This window comes from Canis lupus, chromosome 6 (assembly GCF_048164855.1).
Source record: "Canis lupus baileyi chromosome 6, mCanLup2.hap1, whole genome shotgun sequence".
NCBI classification, from domain to species: Eukaryota; Metazoa; Chordata; class Mammalia; order Carnivora; family Canidae; genus Canis; species Canis lupus.
In genome coordinates, this window is record NC_132843.1 from 44044621 (window position 1) to 44070644 (window position 26024).

At 44.5% G+C, this 26024-nt stretch overlaps 2 long non-coding RNA genes across 2 annotated transcripts; one reads left to right on the forward strand and one right to left on the reverse strand.

The window, feature by feature from the left end:
- Positions 1 to 627: 627 nt before the first annotated feature.
- On the reverse strand, positions 628 to 21707 carry LOC140635503 (uncharacterized). Its single transcript, XR_012032821.1, has 4 exons — positions 21221 to 21707; positions 19477 to 19684; positions 2653 to 2778; positions 628 to 1705 (listed from the first exon to the last, which is right to left on the reverse strand). It is a non-coding gene; the product is annotated as an uncharacterized lncRNA (long non-coding RNA).
- On the forward strand, positions 20746 to 24362 carry LOC140635504 (uncharacterized). Its single transcript, XR_012032822.1, has 2 exons — positions 20746 to 22040; positions 23565 to 24362. It is a non-coding gene; the product is annotated as an uncharacterized lncRNA (long non-coding RNA).
- The last annotated feature ends 1662 nt before the right edge of the window (positions 24363 to 26024 follow it).

Here is a 26024-nt window from a genome sequence, read left to right on the forward strand (position 1 = left end):
GAGCCCAATGTGGGACTCAATCCTAGGACCCCAGGACCACGCCCTGAGCCAAAGGCAGATACTGAACCACTGAGCCACTGAGGCATCCTAGTGTCATAATTTTTAAAAAGGAGCAGAGGCTGGCTTTGCAGGAGGGGTAGAGGGGCAGTTGTGGGAATCATGCCTCACCACCTGTAGTCCTGCCCCCAAGACCAGGTTCCTGTTGCCCCCATGGCATGTTTTTTGATCCATTTAACACACAACAATATGTATAAATCTCACAAACTCTAATGTGAGCAGAGAAAATCTTGGAAAGAAAGAGTAAATCTGTATGTGTCCATTTATTTCAAGCCCAAAAGCAGGCCGGATCTATGGTGACGGGCGTCATGGAAAAATTTGCTTTTGCATTGAGCAGCCCCAGAAGGTCAGGCTTTTCCTGAAGTAATCCTCCACCTGAAGGATTGACAAGGGATTCCTTCTTCCCCAGGGACCAACACAGAGGATCATTTGGTTTCTCAGGGTAGCACCAAGGAGAAGGAAAGCCCCCTGGTCCAACCAGAAAAGACAAGGTTGGCTTGCAGATGAGGCTGCTGGCCACCATCTTCATGAAGTCGGAGCCTCAGCCCTCTGTGCTTTGGGACCTGAAAAGAGAAGAGAATGCCCAGAATCTCAGCTCAAATGTTTTGCTGGGTGACACAGCTTGTCTCTGTGGGCCAACTGTAGCCAGGCCCCTCTGAGTCCTCTTCTCAACTAGGCCTCAACCTTGGCCTATAAAGACTCGAACAAACACTGATAACACAGCTCAAGGCCGCCTTCCTAGGATGAGACTGGACTCCTTGGAGTGCTTGCCTGAGAAAACTCAAGACTGCCAAAAGAACGTACCGTTTGTTCTTCAACTCTGAAGAGAGGATCCCAGCTCCCCAGCCTCTGCAGGAGGGTAGTAAGCTCTAATTAGCAAGCCCTGATGACTTTCACACAGACCAACCCTTCTTCTCCACTCTTGTTCATTCTTTACTTCCTGGATACCCCCTCCCTCTTCTTTTCCAGATCACATCTTTTGGGTTCAGTTCACACTGGACTCTTTCTCTAATGCAATAATGTATTACTAATTAAAACCTGTTCTTACCACTTCATCTACTGTGTGGCTTTCTCCTTTTTTAAAAAGTAAGCTCTATGCCCAACATGGGGCTTGAACTCAAGACCCTGGGATCTTGAGTTCTAGCAATGGAGACAGCCAGGAACCCCTTGGCTTTGTTTATCTTTGCATAGAGAATCAGAAAGAAGAGAGAAATAAAGGAACACAGAGGTAGTTCTAAGGCTCTTCCAGAAGAGAACTATGCTTGCAAGGTGGGGGCTGTAGGAATCAGGGGGCTCTGGAGGCAGAAAGCAGATGTAGGTATGACCCACACTCAAGAACCAGTTTGACAGTTATGGCCAAATGTGAAGGGAAGAAGTAATGGGGAGTCACCTATACGTTGTTGTAATGGCCAGAATTACTGGTTAATCCCTAGTGGATAATGCCATGCTTCCAAATGTAAACAGAAGGCAGGCAAAGTAGCCAATACACTCAGAAAATCCTTCATAAGCTACCACATTTTAGAACACATTATGATCTTAGCACATAAGGGATTGCTAAACAGTACAACACAGGCCCATCCGATAATATCCATTGTTTCTACCAGTCTCGCCCATCATGCTAATAATGACTCTGTGAAAAGAAATTCATCTGAGTTGATCTTTTAGGAAAGTAACAGAAACTAAGTTCTTTTATTTTTAACCAATTAGATGCTATCTCTTTTTCCTTCCCTTTTACATATCACTTTCTCTTTTTCCCTAACTAAAAATTTGTTCATTAAAAGGTCTCTGTACAAATCCTCAGACATTTATACTTTATTATTTTTAATTTTTTTAAAGATTGTAGTTATTTATTTGAGAGAGAGACAGAGTGAGCATAAGGAGGGGGCTGGGCAGAGGGAGAGGGTCAAGCAGACTCCCTGCCAAGCAGTGAGCCTGACATGGGGCTTGATCCCAGGACCCTGAGATTATGACCTGAGCCAAAGGCAGACATCTAACTGGACTGAGCCACCCCGGCGCCCCTGTTTTTAATGATTTTAGTTTTAATAAACTCTATATCCACTGGTGCAATGAGGCCATTCATACTGGCTCAAGAGAGTCAACTGTTAGATTTTCAGGAATTTTACGAGACAGGTGAAGTCACATTGGTAACTTGAAATCCCCGTGGTGGGAGTATTTAGTGGGGCAGACCCTACAGGTGAAGGGATCAGCCCATGAGATGGCACCCCACTCCAGATGCCAGTCGTAAGCCTTGGGCCATCCATACTTTTGGCTATAAGCCACCTTCTCAGGTTTGATAATTTGCTATAAAGGCTCACAGAATATCAGAGAAGCACTTAAAAAGCACTTAACATCCTATTGCAGGTTTATTATCAAGGATATTATAAAGGTGGGGACGTCTAGGTGGCTCAGCGGTTGACCGGTTGACCGTCTGCCTTCGGCTTGGGGAGTGATCCCATAGTTCGGGGATCGAGTCCCACATCAGGCTCCCTGTGGGGAGCCTGCTTCTCCCTGTGCCTGTGTCTCTGCCTCTCTCTGTGTGTCTCTCATGAATAAATAAATAAAATATTTTTTAAAAAAGGATATTATAAAGGATACAAATGAACATCCAGATGACGAGGTACATGGAAGGAAGTCCCCAAGGGTCCCAAGCACAGGAGCTTCTATTCCTGTGGAGCTTGGGTGTCTCACACTCCCAACATGTGGATACATTCACCAACCAACCTGGAAGCATGATGGATAAAATCATTTGCCATTGGTGGTAGAACTAAAAATTTCAGCTCTCTGGTGACAGGGTTGTTTCCTGGGGCGGAGAGAGGCAGGGACAAGATCCCACCCAGCATCTCTCTAAGGACCTTCCAGGATTTGGCTTATTAGCATAAACTCAGGTACCCTTGAAAGGTGCTTATTATGAATAACAAAAGCTGCTCCTCTCATTTCTTTCACTCAGAAAATTATAAGACTTTTAGCATTTCTGTGCCAGGAACCAGGGATGAAGACCAACTATTATTTCTCATTATATCAAAAGATCACATGTCACAGGTACTCTTTGAAGTGCCAAGGCCAGGACTAGGGGGCATCTCCGGGCCTTAAGTGCAAAATTTAAGGAGCCATCAAAAAACTCCTCAATAATCCTGATAAATAATATTTTTTAAAAATCAACACAGGAGTGCCTGGCTGGCTCAGTCAGTAGAACATGGGACTCCTGATCTTGGGTTGTGAGTTCAAGGCCATGTTGAGCATAGAGCTTACTTAAAAATAAATTAATTAATTAAAAATAATTTTAAAAAATAATGCAAGATATCCATAATGAGCAAAATATGAAAATTTCAAATAAAGATAGGACCAGGGCACCTAGTGGCTCAGTGGTTGAACGTCTGGGATTGAGCCCAGGGTCCTGGGATTGAGCCCTGCATTGGGCTTCCTACTCAGTAAGGAGTCTGCTTCTCCTTCTCTCTCTGCCCTTCCCCCCACTCATACTCTCTCTCTCTCTCTCTCTCTCAAGTAAATTTTAAAAAATCATTAAAATACCTACTCTTTCAATTGTTGCATGCTAGGGATGCCTGGGTGGCTCAGTGGTTGAGCCTCTGCCTTTGGCTCAGGTCTTGATCCCAGGGGCCTGGGCTAGAGTCCTGTATTAGGGTCCCTGCAGGGAGTCTGCTTCTCTATCTGCCTGTGTCTCTGCCTTTCTCTCTGGGTCTCCATGAATAAATAAATTTGTTAAATCTTAAAAAAAAAAAAAAAAAAAAGAAGAAGAACATACAGAATGTTAGGTAAGTAGTGGAGGAAGAAAAGGTAGGAAGAGAGATGTAAATAGTCAGGGTGGTGCTGTGTGTGAGATTTTGGATGAAATGTCAGGGAAGACCTGACTCAGAAGGTGGCTTTGAGAGAAGCCCTGAAGGAGGCTGTGCAGATATCTGAGAGAACATTCCAGACCAAATAATGCAACAAGGGCCCTAAGGTGGGAACACCCTGGGTACATCTGAGCACCTTTGAGAAAACTAGTTTAAGTGGATGGATGAGGAGACAGTGGGAGGACACAAGGCCCCGTAGAAGGCAGGAGGGCATAGTATGCAGGAGCTTTAGGTCACAGTCAGGACCCCGACTGTCCTCTGAGTGAGACCGGGGTCTCTTTGGGGAGAAAAGTCACCCTACTTCTTTTTTTCCCCAAGACCTATTTTTAAACCCCCATGCTGACTACTTTGTGGGGAATAGATTACAGAGGGACCAAGTTCAGACTTAGGTACATATTAGGAGATTTCGCAATGATCTAGGTGAGGGGTGATGGTTTGTGTCAGGATGTGGACAGTGAAAGCGCTGGGAAGTGGTCAGCATTCAGATATCTTTGCAGGTGGAGTGAAGGGGATTTTCTGGTGGATTGGGTGGAGAAGGGAACATAAAGAGAAAGAGGGATCTAAGATGACTCTAAGACATTTGGCCTGAGCAGCTGCAAGTTTGAGTGGTTATTAACTAATGCTCGAAAAGACCACGGAGGACTCCAGGGTTTTGCTGGCTTGGGGTGGACACTGGGGGCACCATTCTGGACCCAATAAGTTTGGGATGTCCAAGACATCCAAGTAGGAAATGTCAAGTAGACAATTTGATCTTCTCTCTTGGAGCTCAGAGGTAGGATCTGGCTGCAGCTAAACCTTTGGGGCTCTTGGTATACAGGTAGTAATCACAGCCATGTGGTTGAGTAACACTACCAGGAGCATGGGTGTAGGCAGAGAAAAGAGAAGATCCAAATGTAACAGCACTCCAGCCAGTGTCAAACGTTAGCATGCTTCAGGATAACACACCCCCTGCTTGCTGATGCAAGGCCCTTAATCCATAACAGAACTAATCCCCTTTCTTTGAGATTGGCAGATCCCTGGCCTTGGGAAATGAGGGACCAGAATGTTCACATTCTGAGGCCAGAGCCTGTTTGAAGCCACCTTAGCTTTCGGATGAACCCAGCCATCTTTTAGCAAAATGTTTTTCTCTTTTAAGGCCACACAAAGGACTTTATTTGTTGTGCTCAAGATTGCGAATCCGAGAAAACCACCAAGGAGCCGACACGGTTGCAAGTACATGAGGGTTTATTAGCAAGCTCGAGCTTGGGTTCAAGTATACCCGACACAGCAGAGCAGGGACTTGGACCCTGAGGGGGGTTTTTATGGGCTAGTCTAGGGGATTTTCAGAAGGGGTGGAGGAATTTCTTAAGCTCTGTTTTCATTCCAATACGGGACTTTCTGTCTCTGTCAAGGGCGTTCTGAGCTCTGTTTTCATTCTGATATGTGACTTTCTGTCAAGGGCATTAAGCTCTGTTCTCATTCTGATATGGGACTCTCTGTCAAGGGCATTCTGCGTTTTTTCCTGTAAAGTTCAGCTCTTATTCACAGGGGCCTAAGGTGGCTGTACTTGTGCTAACGCTAAACTTGAGGTGGAATGGCCTTAATTTTCTCGGCCTCCGCAATTAACCAACCTTTGCACACCTGTAGACCTTTTCCTCCTTTACAGAAAGAACAGAATACTCTTATACCACCCCCAGGTGCCAAGGAAGCAGATCTTCTCAGACAAACCCTCTCTGAGCATTAAGAAATAAGAATTTCTTGCACAACTTCCAAGCACCAAGCTTACTCTGTAGCTGGCATCACTGAGTCTGCATGTAATCAAGAAATGACACAGACCACAACACTCCGTTAGTTGATCAATGCCCTTTAAGGGTGCCTAGGTTGTGCAGTCGGTTAAGCATCCAATTCTTGGTTTCAACTCAGATTGTGACCTCAGGGTCATGAGATCGACCCCCAGGTGGGGCTCCACACTCAGCACGAAGTCTGCTAGAGATTCTCTCCCTGCTGTCTGCTCCTCCCCTGCTCCTGCTCTCTCTCTCTCTCAAATCAATAAATATTTTTTTTAAAAAATAAAGCCCTTTACAAATGTCTGGGCCAGGCACAAACGTCAGAGTTGGGTTTGGACAAGGGTCCGCCTTCTCCCCAGGTGGCTGACCTCCTTAATAAAGTTCATATTGCTTTCCAATCAAAATTCTCTTGAGCATTGACCTTTGGAGAGCTATGGGCGCCTGAACTTGGATTTAATTAGCATAAGAACTGAGCCCAGGGACACTCCCATATCTAGAGCTGCACTGTTCAATACAATAGTCTTTGCTCACATGTGGTTATTAAAATTAAATTTTAAACTAAAGTTAAAATTCAGTTCTTCAAGTATGCTAGCCTCATTTTAAGAGGGTAACAGCGCACAGGCCGACTGATGTAGTTTTGGAATGTAGGTGAGGTTTGGTGGGGTAAGGTCCGGAGCCCACGGCCGAGATAGAATTCTTAAGACATTTATGGTACAAAAAGGTGATTTCATTAAAGCACCAGAACAGGACCTGTGGGCAGAAAGAGCTGCTGCCCGGGGTTGTAAGGGGTGTCTGATTTATATACTTGGGAGTTGGGGGTGGTAGGAAAAGAGAGGTTTTCAAGAGAACTTTCATAGGCAAAAGAGGACCTACAAGATGCTGGAGGCCTTGCCATTGTCAAATTAAGGTTGTTGCCCCGTCCCCACCCCCCACTCCCCAGGAAAGTATTAACATTCAGACAGTTGGGAGCTTCCTGGAGGAACATTACACTCTGTACCTACCTGTCAATGGGCTGCAGGTTATAAGGACATTTAATTGAATCTACAGTTCCCTCTGGAAGTTAGATTATTGATAAGCAATCACTAAGACATTTGTGAACTGAGAGAGACTGGTGTCTGGCAGGACTGTGATCCCTGAAAGTTAACCATTTGTTTTTCTTTTCCCTTAGCTTTAGGGCAGCCAGGGCTACCTGAGGAAGGTCACCCATGTCCCACCTGTGTGTGGGCAGGGGAGGGCTGGTGTTTCAGCTCCTGCTTTGTCCTCAGCTGCCTCCTGCTCCCTCGTCCCTACCATACTGGAGAGTGCAGACACAGAACGTCTGGATCAGTGCAGAAAGTTCTGGACCGCACTGATTTAGAGGGGAAGAAGGGGAGAGGAATCAGCAAAGGTACAGAGGAAACCAGGGGAGTGTGGTATCTTGGCAACCAATGGAGGAAAAATATTTCTAGAAGACACTTCACAGCGCCCAATGCTGCTGGGACTGAAAATGAGCACTGGCTCCACAGTGCGGAACAGCAGGAGCAGAAATCTCACGGTGAAATCAAGCAGTTTTATTGTCCAGGGGAAAATAGGACAAGGGCAAGATCTGTGCTAGGAGTCAGTGGGACAGTTAGGGAGTCAGGGCAGGGTCTCCAACACAGAAATATGGAGTCAAGGCAGCTAAAATCAAACAGCACCGGCATCCCATTGTGCAGCTGAGACAGAACCCCATTGACATTCTGCTTTGCAGCCTTTGCAGAAATGATATCTGCAGAATGTCCTAAAATAAGACAATGAACCATGAAAGCATTTGTCAGTATCACGGGCAAGGGATAGGTAAGACCCAAGTCGCTGGATGTCATCAAAAAAAGAACCATAAGCACGTGGACATTCACCTAAGAGGTAGACAGGTACATGACCAAAGCCCCGATTGGCATGACTCAGCATACCCTGATTGCATAAGAAAGTTCCACAAAAGACCCCATAAAAACTTAGGAACTAAACTTAGGAACTCTGAGGGCAACCCACTCAGGCCCCCCTCCTTCTCTGGGAGCTTTATACTCTTGCTCAATAAACTTTGCCTTGCTGCCCTCATCATTCTTCAAAGTGGCATGACCAAGAACCATGGGCACTAAGGGGACACCAAATCCTGTAACAGCAAGGAGAAAGGAGATCCAGAGGGATATTTTTGGTTTGTTTCTTGGTTGGTTGGTTGGTTGGTTGGTTGGTTGGTTGGTTGATTGGTTTGTAGGACAATCCAGCAAAAAGAAACTGATGATGTGGGAGAGAAAGGGGAAGTGCCCGGGAATGACCTTGAATCAAAGATAGGATAGAGGCTAGTATGCCCCCGGTACTCCTGATGGCATGTCAGAGACAGCACTGGGGCATGGACGCAGGAGATGGATTGGTGTAACCAGCCTGTGAAAATCCCCATCTGATTAGGTGATTTTTATTTTTTTATTTTTTTATTTTTTTTATTTTTTTGCAGTGATGTCTGAAGCCAAGTCTCCAGCTGGGAGAGAAGCTGGAGGAAATAGAAGCAGGAACAAAGGAGGGAGGGGGTGCTCATAACCATCTGGGGTAAGACAGTGCAACCAGCCTGCGGAAGTGAATGCTCACACATTTACAACAAGCCTCATCCGGAGGCTGCCTTCGTTTCCCTCAGCCAAGTTCAGCTGCACAGGTGTGGTGTTGAGTGAGAGGAGCGCTGGATCTTGCCAGGATTATGGTTCCAGCCCAGGGATGTGACCAAGCAACAGGAGATATCTCAGGCTTCTGAGCACAAGCACGTGCTTGTCTTCTGCTTCACAAAGGGGAGGGGATGGGATGGGGTGGCTTCCCTGTGGAGAGGGCTCCTCAGAACAACACTCCTGGCCTCCTTTCCCACCTCTTTCCCAGTAGAGGAGAATGCTTATCTGATTGGTGAGTCAGGAGAAGGAAAAGGTGTTCCCTCTATCTTTTCAGACGTCTGTGTGCAGAGCTGATTCTGCTTTGCTCTCCACCATGTCTAACTGTGTCAGTGCCCAGATGACAACATCTGTCTAACTCAGGGGTGAAGGATTAGGGAGCCCACTGTGGCCACACACCCAGCACTCTTTAGAAAGCTGATATAAACTAATCCACGCCCGATTCCTCAATTAGATCCCAATTTGGGCTGAGAAGAGAAAGTTATTTATCAGGTTTCTCCATCACTAACATAAATTATCAGCCCATTACACATTCATCCAGCTGACTAAGACCAATATTACTCAATGCAATCCCTATCAAAATACAACAGCATTTTTCATGAAACTAGAACAAATAATACGAAAATTTGTATGGAACCACAAAAGACCCCAATGGGGAAGGCAATCTTGAGAAAGAAGAACAAAGCTGGAGGTATCATAATTCCAGATTTCAAGCTATACTACAAAGCTGTACTAACCAAAACAGTATGGTGCTGGCACAAAAATAGACACATAGATCAATGGCACAGAATAGAGGGCGTAGAAACAAACCCACAATGATATCATCAACCTGTGACAAAGGAGGCAAGAATATACAATGAGGAAAAAACCGTCTCTTCAGTAAATGGTGTTGGGGAAACGACAGCCACATGCAAAAGAGTGAATCTGGATCACTTTCTTACACCATACACAAAATTAAACTAAAAATGGATTAAAAACCTAAATGTGAGATCCAATAAGAAGTTACTATCCAAAATATATAAAGAAGTTAAATAACTCAAGATATATATATATATGTAATCCACATAATACTGATAGACATAGAGTTTTTTTGTTTGTTTGTTTTTTGTTTCTAAAGATTGTATTTATTCACTCATGAGAGACACACAGAGAGAGAGGCAGAGACATAGGCAGAGGGAGAAGCAGGACTCAGTCCCAGGACCCCAGATCATGACCTGAGCTGAAGGCAGATGCTCAAAGACTGAGCTGCCCAGGTGCCCCCTGATAGACACGGTTTAAGTACAGAAGCCCTCTGTAGATGTGCACGGAGAGAATTTTCATCTGTCAATTTACTATTGTAAATTATCCTGCTGTATGCATTTACATAGATAAAACTTTTCACTCTTTTGCATAATTTTGTTACAATAAATTTCCAAACCAAAGATTATGGAGTCGAAGCTCTTGATATATATTTTCTAACTGCTGTGTTTATCAAGGGTTCCTAACTGGGTGTGGTTTGAACTTGTTTACACCTGTCAGTATATAAACCTGAACTGCTTTTTATAGCCATTGCCAAGATACCTGCCCCAAAACAAAATCTTGTTAAAAAGATTCTGACTGGGATGCCTGGGTGGCTCAGCAGTTGAGCTTCTGCCTTTGGCTCAGGGCGTGATCCCGAGGTCCTGGGATCAAGTCCCACATCGGGCTCCCTGCAGGGAGCCTGCTTCTCCCTCTGCCTATGTCTCTGCTTCTCTCTCTCTCATGAATAAATAAATAAAATCTTAAATAAAAGAAAAAAGATTCTGACTCCCATTTTATGTGGCAGAGAAGGATTCCCACAGATATTTAGGCATTGTTTGAAAGTGCCTGCTCATGTGCCGTTCTTTCAATACTGTCTCACTAGTGAAAGAGCTATTTTATTTTATTTTTATTTTTTAAAGACTTAATTTATTTATTTGACAGAGAGAGAGCACAAGCAGGGAGAGCTCCAGGAAGAGGGAGCTAAAAGCAGACTCCCCACTGAGCACGGAGCCCGAGGTGGGACTTGATCCCAGGACTCTGGGATCATGACCTAAGCTGAAGGCAGACGCTTAATCAACTGAGACACTCAGGCACCCCGAAAAAGCTATTTTGTTTTATTTAATTTTTAAGAACTATTTTAAATAATATTTTGGCAAGACTATAAAAAAACATATCATTAAGATTTTTTTAAATGAGAAATTAATCCTGCTTGTTCTTCCCGTGTCGTTTTAATGTGTCTCCATGTTTCTGGGCACATGGATATTTCACTTGGTTAAGCATCTGTCTTCAGTTCAGGTCATGATCTCAGGGTCCTGGGATCAAGCCCCAAGTGTGTAGGGCTCCTCACTCAGTGGGGAGCCTTCTTCTCCCTCTGTCTCTGCCCCTTCTGCACTCGTGCTCTCTCTCTCTCTCTCTCAAATAAATAAATAAAATCTTTTAAAAATATTTTTATATTAAGTTCTTCTCCCCTCAACATTTATTTTTGAAATTGCTCAAACCTACTAAAAAATAATACAATGAACACCCATATATCTTCTTCATAAATTGTTAATACTCTGCCACTTTTTCTGTCTATCCTCATATATATATGTGTGTGTGTGTGTATTTTTGCTGAACCATTTCAAAGCAAGTTGCAGACATAATAAATTTTGCCCTTAAATTTTCCAGCATTTATTTCCAGAGAACAAAGACATTCTTCAACATGACCATACACTGTTATCACACCTAAGACATCTTATACTGTTATGGTTATGCTAGCTAATATTTGGGACATATTTAAATTTCAAATTGTTCCCAAAATGTCTCACAGGATTTTTTAAACATCGGGACCCAGCTGATAATCATGCATTGCATTTGGCTGTTGTATACTTCTTTGCTGCTACTGCAGCACCCCCAAAGGAACACAATGTCAGCTTGTCTCATTGCTGGTGATGCTGAGTTACGACTCTGTTAAGGAAATTTTTCCTTCTGGAATGAAGAGATAATCTTTCATGTAAAACTTGGAGACTGTGCCCCCAATGACTTTCTTCCTTTCACTCAACAGTGTGGTGATTCTGGCTTGGATCAATTATTACATGGATTTTTGCAAAAATAATTATTTTTTAAGATTTTTTTTTACTCTATCATTCCTTTTACATTGATTAGTTGGAATTGTCTCATAAAGAAGAGCCATGCAGGGGCACCCAGGTAGTGTAGTCAATTAAGCATTGGACTCGATTTTGGCTCAGGTTGTGATCTCAGGGTCGTGAGATCAAGCCCTGCATTGGACTCCACGCTTAGTGGAGTCTGCTTCTGTCCTCTCTTTGTCCCTCCCTTCACACACACACACACACACACACACACTCTCTCTCTCTCTCTCTCAAATAGAGAAATAAATAAATAAATAAATAAATAAATAAATAAATAAATAAAAGAAGAGCCATACATTCCCTCATTTAACTTTGTTTTAGTATTACTAAAAATTTGTGGATTGCGTTTTCACTGAAAATGTAGAATCCATTAACATCTTGTTTTTAACACAAAATTGCCCCAAATAGGGTAGCTCGGGTGGCTCAGGGGTTTAGCGTCGCCTTCAGCCCAGGGCACGATCCTGGGGTCTCGGAATCGAGTCCCACGTTGGGCTCCCTGCATGGAGCCTACTTCTCCCTCTGCCTCTCTCTCCCTCTCTCTGTTTCTGCCCCTGTCTCCCCCTGTCTCTCTCTCTGTCTCTCATAAATAAATAAATAAATAAATAAATAAATAAATAAATAAATAAATAAAATCTTTTTTAAAAATTGCCCCAAATATGACCAGTGCAAGCCTCTTGAAACTACTTCTATGCCTTCTTATTTTAATGAGGCAAATCTTATAGACAGGGAAAGGTATAAATCTTAAGTGTACAATTTGAAATCTTATTTTTTATTTTTTTATTTTTTTAAAGATTTTATTTATTTATTCATAGAGACACACACACAAAGGCAGAGACACAGACAGAAGGAGAAGCAGGCTCCACGCAGGGAGTCCGACGTGGGACTCGATCCAGGGTCTCCAGGACCACACTCTGGGCGGAAGGTGGCGCTAAACCGCTGAGCCACCCAGGCTGCCCCACAATTTGAAATATTAAAAATAAAAAAGACTTATTTAACCAGCACCTACATAAGATACAGAACATTTTTACCATCCCAGAATCATTCCTATTACCCTTTGTCAATCAATCCTTTCGTCAATAGGCGTCAATCCCCTATTCTGATTCCTACACAGAGATTAATCCTGCTTGTTCTTCCCATGTTGTTTTAATGTGTCTCCATGTTTCTGGGCATTTCCTTCCTTGCACAAGAAAAGGTTTCCGGCTCACATTATCTCTACACTAGCTCTGGAATCAGCCATTTCTCCAAGGACCCCTATTCTTTTTTTTTTTTTTTTTTTTTTTTTTTTTTTTTTTTTGGACCCCTATTCTTTTAATGAGAAGTCGTATTTAGACTTTAGGATCTGAATGTTATCATTGTTATTGGGATATCATTGTTTCTAAGCCTTTTCCTTTTTTAAAGATTTTATTTACTTATTCATGAGAGTCACAGAGAGAGAGAGAGAGAGAGAGAGGCAGAGACACAGGCAGAGGAAGAAGCAGGCTCCCTGCAGGGAGCCTGAGGTGGGATTCGATTCCAGGTCTCCAGGATCAGGCCCTGGACTGAAAGTGGTGCTAAACCTCTGGGCCACCAGGGCTGCCCTTCAATGGACAGAATCAGGAAACCACACACTTAGAGAAAAGCTAGAAGAACATGACAAAACCAATCAAAAATAAGTAGCCGACCTGATACTGCGTTGCCCTGAATACACATGTATGTATATTGTATACATTATCGGTATCAGCCTGGACTTGTGCAACTTTTTTAAGATTTTATTTATTTGTTCATGAGAGACACACAGAGAGAGGCAGAGACATAGGCAGAGGGAGAACCATGATGAGGCGCTCGATCCCAGGACCTGGGGATCACAACCTGAGCAAAGGCATATGCTCAACCACTGAGCCACGCAGGTGCCCTGCATTTTTATTTTATTCAATGGCTTATAAGCTTTTACTATTATTATTTATGCTAATATTTAAATTGTTCCATATTTAGAGGTTTTCACACTGGCTCCTATATCAATAAGGAATTTAAAAAAAATTTTTTAAGATTTATTTATTTGTTTGAGAGAGAGAGAGCAGAGGGAGGGGCAGAGGGAGAGGGAAAGAACCTCAAGCGGACTCCATGCCCAGCACAGAGCCAGACAAGGGGCTCAATCCCACGACACTGAGGTCATGATCTGGCAACCCCTTTTTAAAAAAATCTTATGCCTCAGGGCACCTGGGTGGTTCAGTCAGTTAAGTGTCAGACTCTTGACCTCAGCTCAGATCTTGATCTCAGGGTCATGAGTTCAAGCCCTGAGATGGGTGGGCACGGGGCCTACTTTAAAAAAAAGTCTTAAGCCCCAAAGTCTCACCACAATTGATATTAACAATAATTCCTTAATATAATGTCATATTCAGTTCACGGTCAAGTTTCAGGATTACCTCACACTGTAAGTTCAGTTTAAATCGGCTTCCAAACAATACACATTGTTTGTTTATAAACTTTGTAAGTCTCTTAATCTATAACGATGCCTTCTACCCTCATGTATTTTCATGCTATTTATTTGTTGCTGAAATCACATCTCTTGTCCTATAGAATCACCCACATTCCGGATTTGGTTGATTGCACTTCAATATGTTATTTAACATTTTCCTTTATTCCCCCAATTTCCTGTACATGAATAGGTAGACCAAGATGCTTGATTACATTCAGGGCTATTCTTTGGAAGAGAATGCTTTGTGGTTGGCACTGTGTGCTCCATATTATATCATATCATGAGGCACAGAGCATTAGACTCTCCCACTTGTAGTGATCAGTTCAGTCTTTGGGTTGAGGTGGGGTCAACTTGATTCCTCCACTACAAAACGCCACATCCACCATTTACGTGATTGGCAGGCATTGATAATTCTTATTTCACTAGTGTTTTAAAGCCATAAAGTTCGAATTCTGTTGTTTCTTCTGCAATATTATGCTGTAATTGATATATAGAGAAAAAAAATGCCTTATCAACTATGATTACCCTGGAATATTGTTGGAAAAAAAAAGAAAGAAGAAAGAAAGAAAGAAAGAAAGAAAGAAAGAAAGAAAGAAAGAAAGAAAGGAAGGAAGGAAGGAAGGAAGGAAGGAAGGAAGGGAGAAAGAAGAAAGAAAGAAAGAAAGAAAGAAAGAAAGAAAGAAAGAAAGAAAGAAAGAAGAAAGAAAGAAAGAAAGAAAGAAAGAAAGAAAGAAAGAAAGAAAGAAAGAAAGAAAGAAAGAAAGAAAGGCACCTGGGTGGCTCAGTCAGTTATGTGTCTAACTCTTGGTTTTAGCTCAGGTCCTTATATAAGGGCCCTGGGATTGAGCCCCATATTGGGATCTGCTTGTCCCTCTCCTCTCTCTCTCTCTCTCATAAATAAATAAAATCTTTTTTTAAAAATGAAAGAAATGCTTGATTCCTTCCCTTCATTAATTTTTCCGAATAGAGGCAGCTGGGTGGCTCAATGGCTGAGCATCTGCCTTCAGCTCAGGGCATGATCCCAGGGTCCTGGGATCGAGTCCCACACTGGGCTCCCTGCATGGAGCCTGCTTTTCCCTCCACCTGTGTCTCTGTCACTCTCTGTGTGTCTCTCATGAATAAATAAATAAAATCTTTAAATTTTTTTTTCAGAATAATAACAGTGACCAACGAACATTTTTAGAATTCCTATAAATTCATGGATTTTTATTTAATATGCTTCAACACATCACAGTCAAAATTGTTTTTATGTTCAAACTGTCCCATTTTTTGAACAGTAGGATTCCCTTTGAGTTAGCTTATGCATGCTTTTTCTTCTCTATTGAGGTATAAAATAAACATAGTAAAGTCAACTTCCACTAACCTTAAATATACAGATGTTGAACTTTAACACATATATGCATCCAGTAACTACCACTCAGATCACTCAGATCAAGCTCTTGGATGTTTCCAGCACCCCAGAGGGTTCCCTGAGATCCTTTTCATTCAGTACAACCCTTTCCAGGGGGACCGTCTCTTCTGACTTCTCAAACTTCATATAAGTGAAGCCATTCAGTATATACTCTTCTGTACCTGGTTTCTTTCACAGAATATCTGTAAGACTCTTCCATGCTGCTGCACGTACCAGGAATGTATTATTTCTTATTTTTATTGCTGTGTAATAGTATATTGCATACATCAACCCAAATCTTAGTTTTTATTCTTCTGCTGATAGACCTTTAGGTCATTTCTAGTTTTACTATTAGGAATAAAGCTGCTTTAAAAAAAAAAAAGGAATAAAGCTGCTCTGACCTTTCTGGTACATATTTTTTACTGCTCATGTAGACTCATGTCTTGAGATATGTATCTATCAATGAAATTGCTGTATTGAAAGATTGGACTCAGGACACCTGGGTGGCTCAGTGGTTGAGTGTCTGCCTTCAGCTTGGGGCGTGATCCTGGGGTCCTGGGATAGAGTCCCACATTGGGCTCTCCACAGGGAGCCTGCTTCTCCTCTGCCTATGTCTTTGCCTCTCTCTCTGTGTCTCTCATGAATAAATAAATAAAATCTTAAAAAAAAAAGACTGGACTCTGGCCATTGTGGATATTGCTAAACAGTTTTCAACAGTGGCTGTTTTAGCTACACTGTAGACAGTGGCTTCAGAGAGAGCTCTAGTTGAATCCTCACCAACACTTGGTATTGTCAGTCTTTTTTATGTTTAAGCCATTGCTGTTGGTATGTAGTGGTACCTCATCCTGTTTTTAATTTAATTTGTATTTACTTGTAATTAATGATACAGATTGGCTTTTCACATATTTATTGATCATTTACATGTCCTCTTTTATAAGATACCTATTAAGAATTCCCTGTCCTCCCATGGTTGTTTCTTCTTGGTGATGTTAAATTTGATCACTTGATTAAGGTGGAACCTGACATACTTCCCACACATTAAAGGCTCCTTTCCCCTTTGTCCCAGTTAAGTGACCTGTGGAGAGAGACTGGGAGACCACATGAGTGTCTGGCTCGCTGACTTCACATCCACTGATGACTTTTGCTGGATAAGCAACAACAGTGGTTGTATGGTGGGCATCAGTACAGTCTCGATAGGAGTCTCTCCTGGTCTGTGCCTTGCATTTTCACTGTTCCAATAGTATCTTTTATGGAACAGAATGGCTTCATTCTAATGAAGCTCAATTTGTCACTTTTCTTCTTTTAAGGCTAGTGCCTTTTGTTTTCTGTTTAAGAAATCTTCGCATCCTGGGGGCGCCTGGGTGGCTCAGTTAGTTATGTGTCCAACTCGATTTCAGCTCACGTCATGATCTCAGAGTCGTGGGATTGAGCCCTATATTGGGCTCTGCTCTGGGTCTGGAGCCTGCTTGGGATTCTCTCTCCCTCTCCTTCTGCCCCTCCACCCCATTCTCCCTCTCTAAAAAATAAATAAATAAAAGAAGAGAGAAAGAAATCTTTATGAACTCTAAATCTGTACATTATTCTAAAACGTTATTGTTTTACCTGACACATTTTCATCCATGATCCATCTTAACATTTTATTAGGGTGCCAAGATTCACTTTTTTTCCCATGCACATATCCAGTGATCCTATCAGCATTTGTTGAAATAAATAGGTATATTTTAAAATTCGTAGGGGCAAAAAAAAAAAAATATTCGTAGGGGCATTTGGCTAGTTCAGTCTGTGGAGTGTGGGACTCCTGATCTCAGAGTCATGGGTAGGAGTCCCACATTGGACATAGAGCCCACTTGAAAAAGTAAAATAAAATAAAAATTGTGACAAATGTGACATTTGAACTAGTTGATGAGCTGAGTGGGGGAAATTTGAACGCTGAATATTTGATGATATTAAAGTGTTAATGTTATTTTTCTTTTTTTTAAGATGCAAACATTGTTTTCCTTTTTTAAAAAATTTTTAAAGATTTATTTACTTACTTATGATAGACAGAGAGAGAGAGAGAGAGAGAGGCAGAGACACAGGCAGAGGGAGAAGCAGGCTCCATGCCGGGAGCCTGTCGCGGGATTCAATCCCGGGACTCCAGGATTGCGCCCTGGGCCAAAGGCAGGCGCCAAACCGCTGAGCCACCCAGGGATCCCCCTAATGTTTTTTTTCTTAAATGTAATCATGGTATTATTGCTAGTTTTTTTTTTTTTTAATTTATTTATGATAGTCACAGAGAGAGAGAGAGAGAGGCAGAGACACAGGCAGAGGGAGAAGCAGGCTCCATGCACCGGGAGCCCGACGTGGGATTCGATCCCGGGTCTCCAGGATCGCGCCCTGGGCCAAAGGCAGGCGCCAAACCGCTGCGCCACCCAGGGATCCCTATTGCTAGTTTTTTAAAATTCTTATCTTTTAGAGATATATAGATATATGTATATCTTATCTTTTTTATATATAGTGAATTTTTTACAGAAAAAATGATATGATCCCTGGGATGGCTTCAAAAGAATCTGGGATACATATCAACATAAAGAGTTAAAACATCTTTGTATTTCAACTATAATGGTTATTTCTTCTAATCTAGATAAATATGTCATAAAAATTAAAATATCCTCAAGATGAGGAAGGAAGGTTAACGTGTTACATTGAATAACATATGCTCACTTAGCTGTGCATTGACTCCAGCTAATTGCACACCCACATGTAGCTGTCGGACTCGCTCTTTTTGGTGCTTCCATCTGCTGCCCATACATGAAGGAGACACCTCCAAACATTTGACGCAGAGTCATGGGGGGGGGGGTGGGGGGCTGTGTCTGGTGGCTTGATGATGTTTCTCATCTCTGCTTTCTTTTTATTTTTTAAGATTAAAAAAAATTTTTTTAAGGATTTTATTTATTTGAGAGAGACAGCACAAGCATGAGAGAGAGCTCACATAAGTGAGGGGAGCAGCAGAGGGAGAGGGAGAAGCAGACCCCCGGCTGAGCAGGGAGCCTAACACGGGGTGGGGGGGGGGGGCTCAATCCCAGGACCCTGAGATAATGACCTAAGCCAAATGTAGATGCTTCACCCACCGAATCCCCCAGGCGCCCTCATCTCTGCTTTCCAGGAATGTCAGCAGACATATGAGGATCCAAGTTTGGTCTCATCCAGACCCAGGCCTGCCTTTGTTCCATGAACATACATGTAGACTGTCTAACAGTTGTGAACATTCCAGGAGATGGTGGGTTTTGCTGATTTTTAGGTCTTGCTTTGTATTATTCCTTGTATCTTTGGGCTCTCCCCCTCCTCCACTGGCATTCAAACACACACACAGGCATAAACTTCCCTTCCAGCATAGTTCTTATTAATTTTGTCTACATTTTACATTTTCTCTGAACTCGATGATGTTGTTTTGTATAAGATTTTCCCTAAATTCTGGGAAGAAAAAGCCCCCATACAATTATTGCAAACTGGAATATTTCAATTAATAAGTGTTCTGTAATCAGAAAGATGCTATAACATCAAACCAAGTGATACTTTGGCACTCTGTGTTTTCTTTTCAAGGCATTTCTTTCTCACCTTCTGTGAGAAGAGGGATCAAGATCAAGATCCCTTGCCCTAGACTTTGACCAGGCACAGGATGTGCAGGGGCCACCAGGTGCGCCCCTGTGCTCTTCTCACCCAGAGGCCGCTTGTTTTGATTGGCTTTTGTGCTCCCCTAAAAACTTCCCTGGGCATTCTCAGAGTAACCCTTTCCACCCTTTTAGCTATAAATAGCAGCTCTTGCACCCCAGTGCCCTTAGCCGAAGCCATGTTTTAATCTTCTGGGAGTCACTTGGGAGACAATCCCAATCTGTGTTTCACTCTCTTTCTGAGACCATCCTTGTACACATAAAAATGAACATTTTTAGGCTGGCAGAGATACTTACCAAATGTGAGTCTCATTAGTCTTTGTCATGTTTTAAAGCCTGCTGCCACGGAAGGAACCCTGATGACGGAATGGAGGAACACACTACAAGCATTGCTCTTATACCTGCTAATGTCATTTCATGCACATGTGGCAGGAGGGGCACAGGTGACCTGCCTTGGCCTCACTCTAGTGGGGTGGGTCTCCTGGCATCGGCACACATCATCAAAACACTTACCAATATCTAACAATAAACATTAATATGAAGGAGGTTTGTCGTCTTGGTGCTCATCTCTGAAGTATCATGGCTGGGGGCAAGTAGGGAGGTATTCTCCAGAATGGCTGGAATGAAGGAGGCCATGGGAAGTGAGGCAGGATGGGGAGAGGGAGCAGAAGAGGAGGCAGGTGCTTCAGGTGGTCTGAGCACCTGGAGAGTGGAAGGTCACCTAAGAAGAAGAGTAGAGAAGTATTTGCACCATCATCCAGCCCTTGAGTGTGTCTTTGGTCACCAGTGGGTAGGAATGAGTTCTGAGCACCTTGCCAGGAGTAGAGGAACAGTAATAGTGGGGCATGACTACCATTTTCCTTGGCTGACACAATTCTACAGACCCATTTCATTCAAATTCTTTCTCTCTCCAGCCACACTCCTCAGAACCAAGGCAGAGAAACTGATGTTAGTGGCAAGACCTAGGCAAGCCAGCATCAAAACACACCTGCTAGCTATCTTGAGACCCAAATTGTCCAAATTAGATTGTCTATATGAATTAAGTAAGAATAAAAGTAAATGAGGAAGAAGGTTAGCATCAAGATGGAGACATAGGTTGTTCATGACCTTAGTCTCCCTCACAAGAAAACCAACTAGCAACTAAACATGGACAAGACATTATCACTAAAAATCCCAGAACATGGGGTGGGAGGGTGGGTAGGGGAGGCTGAAACAGCCCCTGGAACACAGTGAAGAAGCCCCACTTGTCAGAGTGAGCACAGTCTGAGACCTCACCCAATCATGTTGGAAGCCCAATAGGAATGGTTCCATTTTGATCACATCCTTCCTTCCCCTGGCCAACACAGCAGAGCTCCAAGGGGGCACCCTGGGCCCACCATTTTCCCAGTGGGTAAAAGAGAACCAAGAGCGGACATCCAGCTCTCCAATGTTCTGGGATGCTTCTGGGGAAGCCCACTGGGTACGGCCTCATGGAGATCACCAGGGGAACCCATGGGGCTGCACCAGTGGGGATCAGAGAGAGATGGACAAGGAGGCAGGGGTTACAGCAACCAGTGCTTAGATTTTGGAGGACCACATACCTGCTGGCACCAGTATCCCGACCAGATACCAGGCAGCAGCTCTGCCCATCTGCAGAGCTAAGCTGGTGGCCCCTTCTGGCCAGGGACCCTGACTGACTTGGAGTTCTGTCTGATTTTGATCCCCACTCAACTGGGCTGAACCCGATGTGGAGCACATCCTACATCCTGCCTGGGCAGGAAAGCAAATTCACCAACGCACCCAACTGCTCGGCATAGCCTCCAGTCTTGCCCCTCTGGAAAACATGGCCACAGTTGCCTGGCAGCCTTGAAAGACATTCTATGGCCCTTATCTCTCAAAAGCATGCACTTCCTCTCAAATAAATAAAATCTTAAAGAAAAAAAAAATTAGAAATGGAGATCTATGAACTGTCTGACAAATAATGAAGAATAATTCTCTTACAGAAGGTCAGCCCGCAGACTGCAAGAACATGCAGACACCCAAGCAAACTTAGGAAAACAATGCATGCACAAAACGAGAAACTCAGCAAAGAACTAGAAACCATTAAAAAGACACACACAAGCAGCAATCCTAGAATTGAAGAACGCAGTGACCGCAATGAAGAATTTAATAGTGAGGCTGAGCTGGAGGCTGGTTAGAAAGGGCCTTCTCTGGGTCACCTCTGTGCTCCTCAGGGTTCTTGGCAAGAGGCGTGGTGTTTGCTTGGCCAGGTCCTCACCTGCGATTCCAGGGCCACGCTCTGCGGCCGAGCCTTCCCAGCTCCCACCCTGGGCCTGCTGCCTCCTCTCTCATTCCTGAAGGCAGTGGGGGAGGGGAGCGCGCAGGTGCTCGAGGAGCGCGCCTTCGCTGCAGATGCGCTGGGATCCACCTTTACTCATCGTGGGTGACAGCCGTCAGGGTTTGGTTCAGCCTCACACCATCAGCTCAGAAGATGAGTCCAGAGCAGGTCATCTGTTTCTCGAATAAATTCTTGGTCCGTGGATGCCATTTGGATTTTCCACAGGATTCTTCTCTGCATTCCGAGTGGGCGCAGGAAAATCCTTTCTGTTCACTCCTCAGCGTTATCTTCCTCCTGGGAGGCTGGGCACCTGCATAAAGAAGATGGCGAAAACCGACGAGGCGCTGGGACCCCAGCAGAGGTTTGCAAAACAGCGGGCCCTGCTCGCTGGGCGGGGCCCGACCGCGCCTCCTCCCTCCGCGGTGGCTCCCGGAGCTGCAGTTCCTCTTGCAGCCCAGCAGGTGGCGCGCCGAGCACCAACGCCGGAGCCCAGGCCCCCCCACCTCTTGAAAGCACCCCGCCCAGCCCCACTGGCTAGAGTTTTGATTGATTTTTCCATCTCTTGGAGCACTGACTGTTTACACACACTTTCCTTCTTTCTTTCTTTTTAAGATTTTATTTATTTATTCATGAAAGACACAGAGGCAGAGGGAGAAGCAGGCTCCACGCAGGGAGCCCGATGCGGGGCTCGATCTCACAACCCCGGAATCAAGACCTGAACTGAGATCGAGTGAGATGCCCAATGCGCCCCCAGGGATGAGTAAGCTTTTTTTTTTTTTTTTTTGTATGAGAGAGAGAGAGAGAGAGAGAGAGAGAGAGGCAGGCAGAGATACAGGCAGAGGGAGAAGCAGGCTCCATGCAGGGAACCTGCCATGGGACTCGATCCCGGGACTCCAGGATCACACCCTGGGCCAAAGGCAGGCGCTAAACCGCTGAGCCACCCAGGGATCCCCGATGAGTAGGTTTTATGAGCACTGGGAGTAGAGGGTGCTTGTGGGCTTCTCCAAGGCATAGGGTGCAATTGAAGCGAGGACAGTGGCCTGGAATGAGCTGCCCTGGGCCTCAGTGTCAAATCCTCAGGAGGCCCAGTCGGCGCCTCACCGCACTGAGTGAAGGCAGCAGCAACCAGAGCCTTGGGAGGCGTTGCTCACTGTGCCCTTCTCTGTGCCCTTCTCTGGCATCACTGGAAGTGCTGGACAGGCTGTCAGGTGTGAAGGGAGCACCTGGGACCAGGCACCCAGACCCACAGTCAAATCCCAGCTCAGCCAACTACTTATTTAATTATTTAATTTATTTATTCATGATATATATATAGAGAGAGGCAGAGACACAGGCAGAGGGAGAAGCAGGCTCCATGCAGGGAGCCCGACGTGGGACTCGATCCTGGGTCGCCAGGACCACACCCTGGTCTGCAGGCGGTGTCAAACTGCTGAGCCACCTGGGCTTCCCTAAGGTGATGCTTTTAATCCAGGGCCTAGGGCAGGCTGGGTGCTCACAGAGCTGCACTTCTGCCAGAAAGACAGTTTAGCCATATATTGCTCACAGATGTTATGTTTGCTGGCCTTGTCTCCACAACAAAATTTTGAGCTTCATAAGGTCATGGAGCAGGTTGCCTAGCACCGGGCACACAGTAAGCAAAGAATAAACAGATCTCTGTGCCAAGTGCCAATGCCAGGATACTCAGATGTTGGCCCTTCCAACATCAGTCAATGTTCCAGAAGCCAGTATATTCAGGCTTATAAATTCTGGAACTTTTCCTTTTAAGGACTTAAACTTTATCTATGATGATGTCACATGAGATGCTCCCAGGATCACAGAGAAATTCTACTACTACTCCTACTACTAACTAACCTTTATTGAATGTCTACTGAGTACCGGACAGTATGCTTTGTATGCATCAGCTTATATGATTAATATTAATATTATCAATAATTGATAAGTATACTATTATAATATTATATTACTATTATATTATTAATAACAACCTTATGGGGTGATTTATCATTATTCCCACTTACAGATAAGAGACCGGTGGCAGAGGACGGGTAAGGAATGAATGAGGCCTATGCACTAGCTAGGGTGTAAGTCCAGGTCTTTTTGATGATGGAGCTCTTGCCCATGGCTACCCTGCCATCCAGCCTTCCAGCCTGTGAGCACCTCACACAGCATCCAGCACAAGTAAAAGGTGGCTCTCTTCCCTCCATCGAGGTGTATCTATCAAATTTAGGTTGAAACCATTCCAGCAGTGAATAGGCTGGGTATAAACCCATCTCTCGGCCCTCAGGTGATCCAATCCCAGTCACAAGCTGTAATGTGCTGCAGAGAAGTACAGATACTTGGAGCTCTTCCAGCTGAGGATGGAAGGGGGACAAGATGTGAGAATCCAAGCACCTGGTGCCTCATGCAATGACATCATCAGCAGGTACAACCGTCCCGGGAGGTTGGCCTCCCAGGGGAGCACTGGGAAGACAAACAGAAGGTAGGAGGGCCCCATGAGGATCGGAGAGCTGAGCTGGATGTTCCTGAGAGATAGAAGCTCTGTGTCCTCTGTCCCAACCCTAAGACCAACAGCCTCTGACCCAGATGCTGGCCATTGGAATCTCTTCTTTGGGAAAAAAATAAGGTGAGCTTGCCACGGAGCTTATTTACTACACAGATGCACGGAGCTAATTTGAGCAACTGTACCCAAGAATCCTTCTAGTGCAACTTATGTAACTGAAACTAGGTCACAGAGTAATCTCGCCAGAGTCGGAGGATGTGCATCTGGAAGGAGAACACAACCCCAGGATGGTGAGAGGAGTCCTCTTGTTAACCCATTCACATTCCTGGACAAAACTGAAGACGTAAGACAGATGGGAATAAAGGGGACTGAACGTTTTCTGGTAAAATTGGTGATAATCTGTGATGCCTGGGTGGCTCAGTGGTTGAGTGTCTGCCTTTGGCTCAGGTCGTGATCCTGGGGTTGGGCCTGCTTCTCCCTCTGCCTGTGTCTCTGCCTCTCTCTGTGTCTCGCATGAGTAAATAAATAAAATCTTAAAAAATAATAAAATTGGTGATGATCTGACCACAAAATAAAGGTAAAAGCACCAAGCCCTCTGGGTTTTGTTTTGGTATTATCATAGCTGCCAAGGGTTGTCATGGAAACCAGCAAGGGTGTCAAATCCTAGCACTCATGGCTTTGTGAAGAGGATTTGAAGATACTCTGATGGGAGCTTTTAAAAAATAGAAAATGTCTTGAACCCGGATGAGCTGACCTCCAAGTTTTCTCTCTGCCTAGCCTGAAATGTTGTTTATCTTTTCTGGTTACACAGACTCTAATAATGCAGCAGGAACTGGTTCCGGGGAAGTCTATAAAATGTTCCATGAAGGTTTCTTCTCAATTGTCAAAGGCCAAAACCTAAGTTGACCGAGGCTAGGTCAGACAATGGGGAGAGGCAAGGTTCGTTAGCTTGCACAAGGAGGGAGGACTAAAGCTGTCTTCAAAATTATTCAGAGACCCCAAGATGGCATTAGGAGTAACTCTGTTTTGCCACCTGTCACCGTGGTGTCCATCTGTGGGTAGACCTCATTTTAGGCTCCTCTAGGGCAAGGATGTATTTGCTAGCAGTTCTGAAATCATTTTTTCACATTCTGCCAATTTCAGTTCAAGGGATAGATTCTTGGCTTCAGGATGGAAGAAACCTCCTGGTTGGGTTTGAATGGATCGGGCTGGGATCACCTGCTCCTGGGCCAGTTGCTGTGAGGCGTGTGTTAGGCAGGACCACACACCCTGCATCCCCGAGATGAGGAAGAGGAGAAGCCCCCCCAAACTTCCCCAAACTGTGTAAGTAGAGAAGGGAAGAGCTACTCCCTGCCCAAGGCCCATCAACTTTTTTGTCAAAATGGCTCTCAGGTAGCTGAGTGCTGTAATGGATCTAAAAAACTAATTCTGTGTAGGATGTGTGAGCAGATGATGGCTAAATATGGTGTTCCCTCTAGGGGAGCACAGCTCTGTCAGTCCAATCAGGGAGAAATCACAGTACTGTAGGGCACTGGGGTGGCTCAGTCAGTTGGATGGCCAACTCCTGATTTTGGCTCAGCTCATGATCTCAGGGTCCTGAGATGGAGCCCCACTTCAGGCTCTGTGCTCAGCACTGAGTCAGCTTGATATGCTCTCCCTCTGCCCTTCCCCCTGCTCCCTTGCTCTCACTCACTTTCTCTCTTTCTCAAATAAATTAATTAAAAAAGAAAAGAAAAGAAAGAAATCACAGTACTGTAAACAGGGAAGATTTAATATAAAGTTTCTAACTACAACAAGGGTTGGCAGATATAAGAACCAGCCACTACTACCCACAGAGCTGAGATCTCCCATCCCAGACTGAGATCCACACTCACTGAATAGTAGGGATGCTATGATGGTGCCATGCAGTGGAAGTTTGTGGAAATGTGCCCTCTGGAGTGTGGAGAAAAGCTGTTTACAGGGAATCGTCTTGAGCCCCCCAGGCTCTCTGCCAGAAAGTTGCAAGGTGTAGGGGATACCCAGTAGGGTGCAGGGCAGATGCTGCCTGCTGCCTGCTGCGGGGTGTAGTCCACGGCAGAAGCTGGGTGCTGGAGGTGCTCTGAGTATCCTAGGAGCCTGGCACTAGAGGACCCCCACACGCTCAGGAACCTGCAGAGTGTGCACCCAGGAACTAGGAGGCAAATAAACCGCTTTTCCTCCTGCAGTGTAGCTCTGGCACCCTCTGTTGACAAAGTTCAGTGCCAG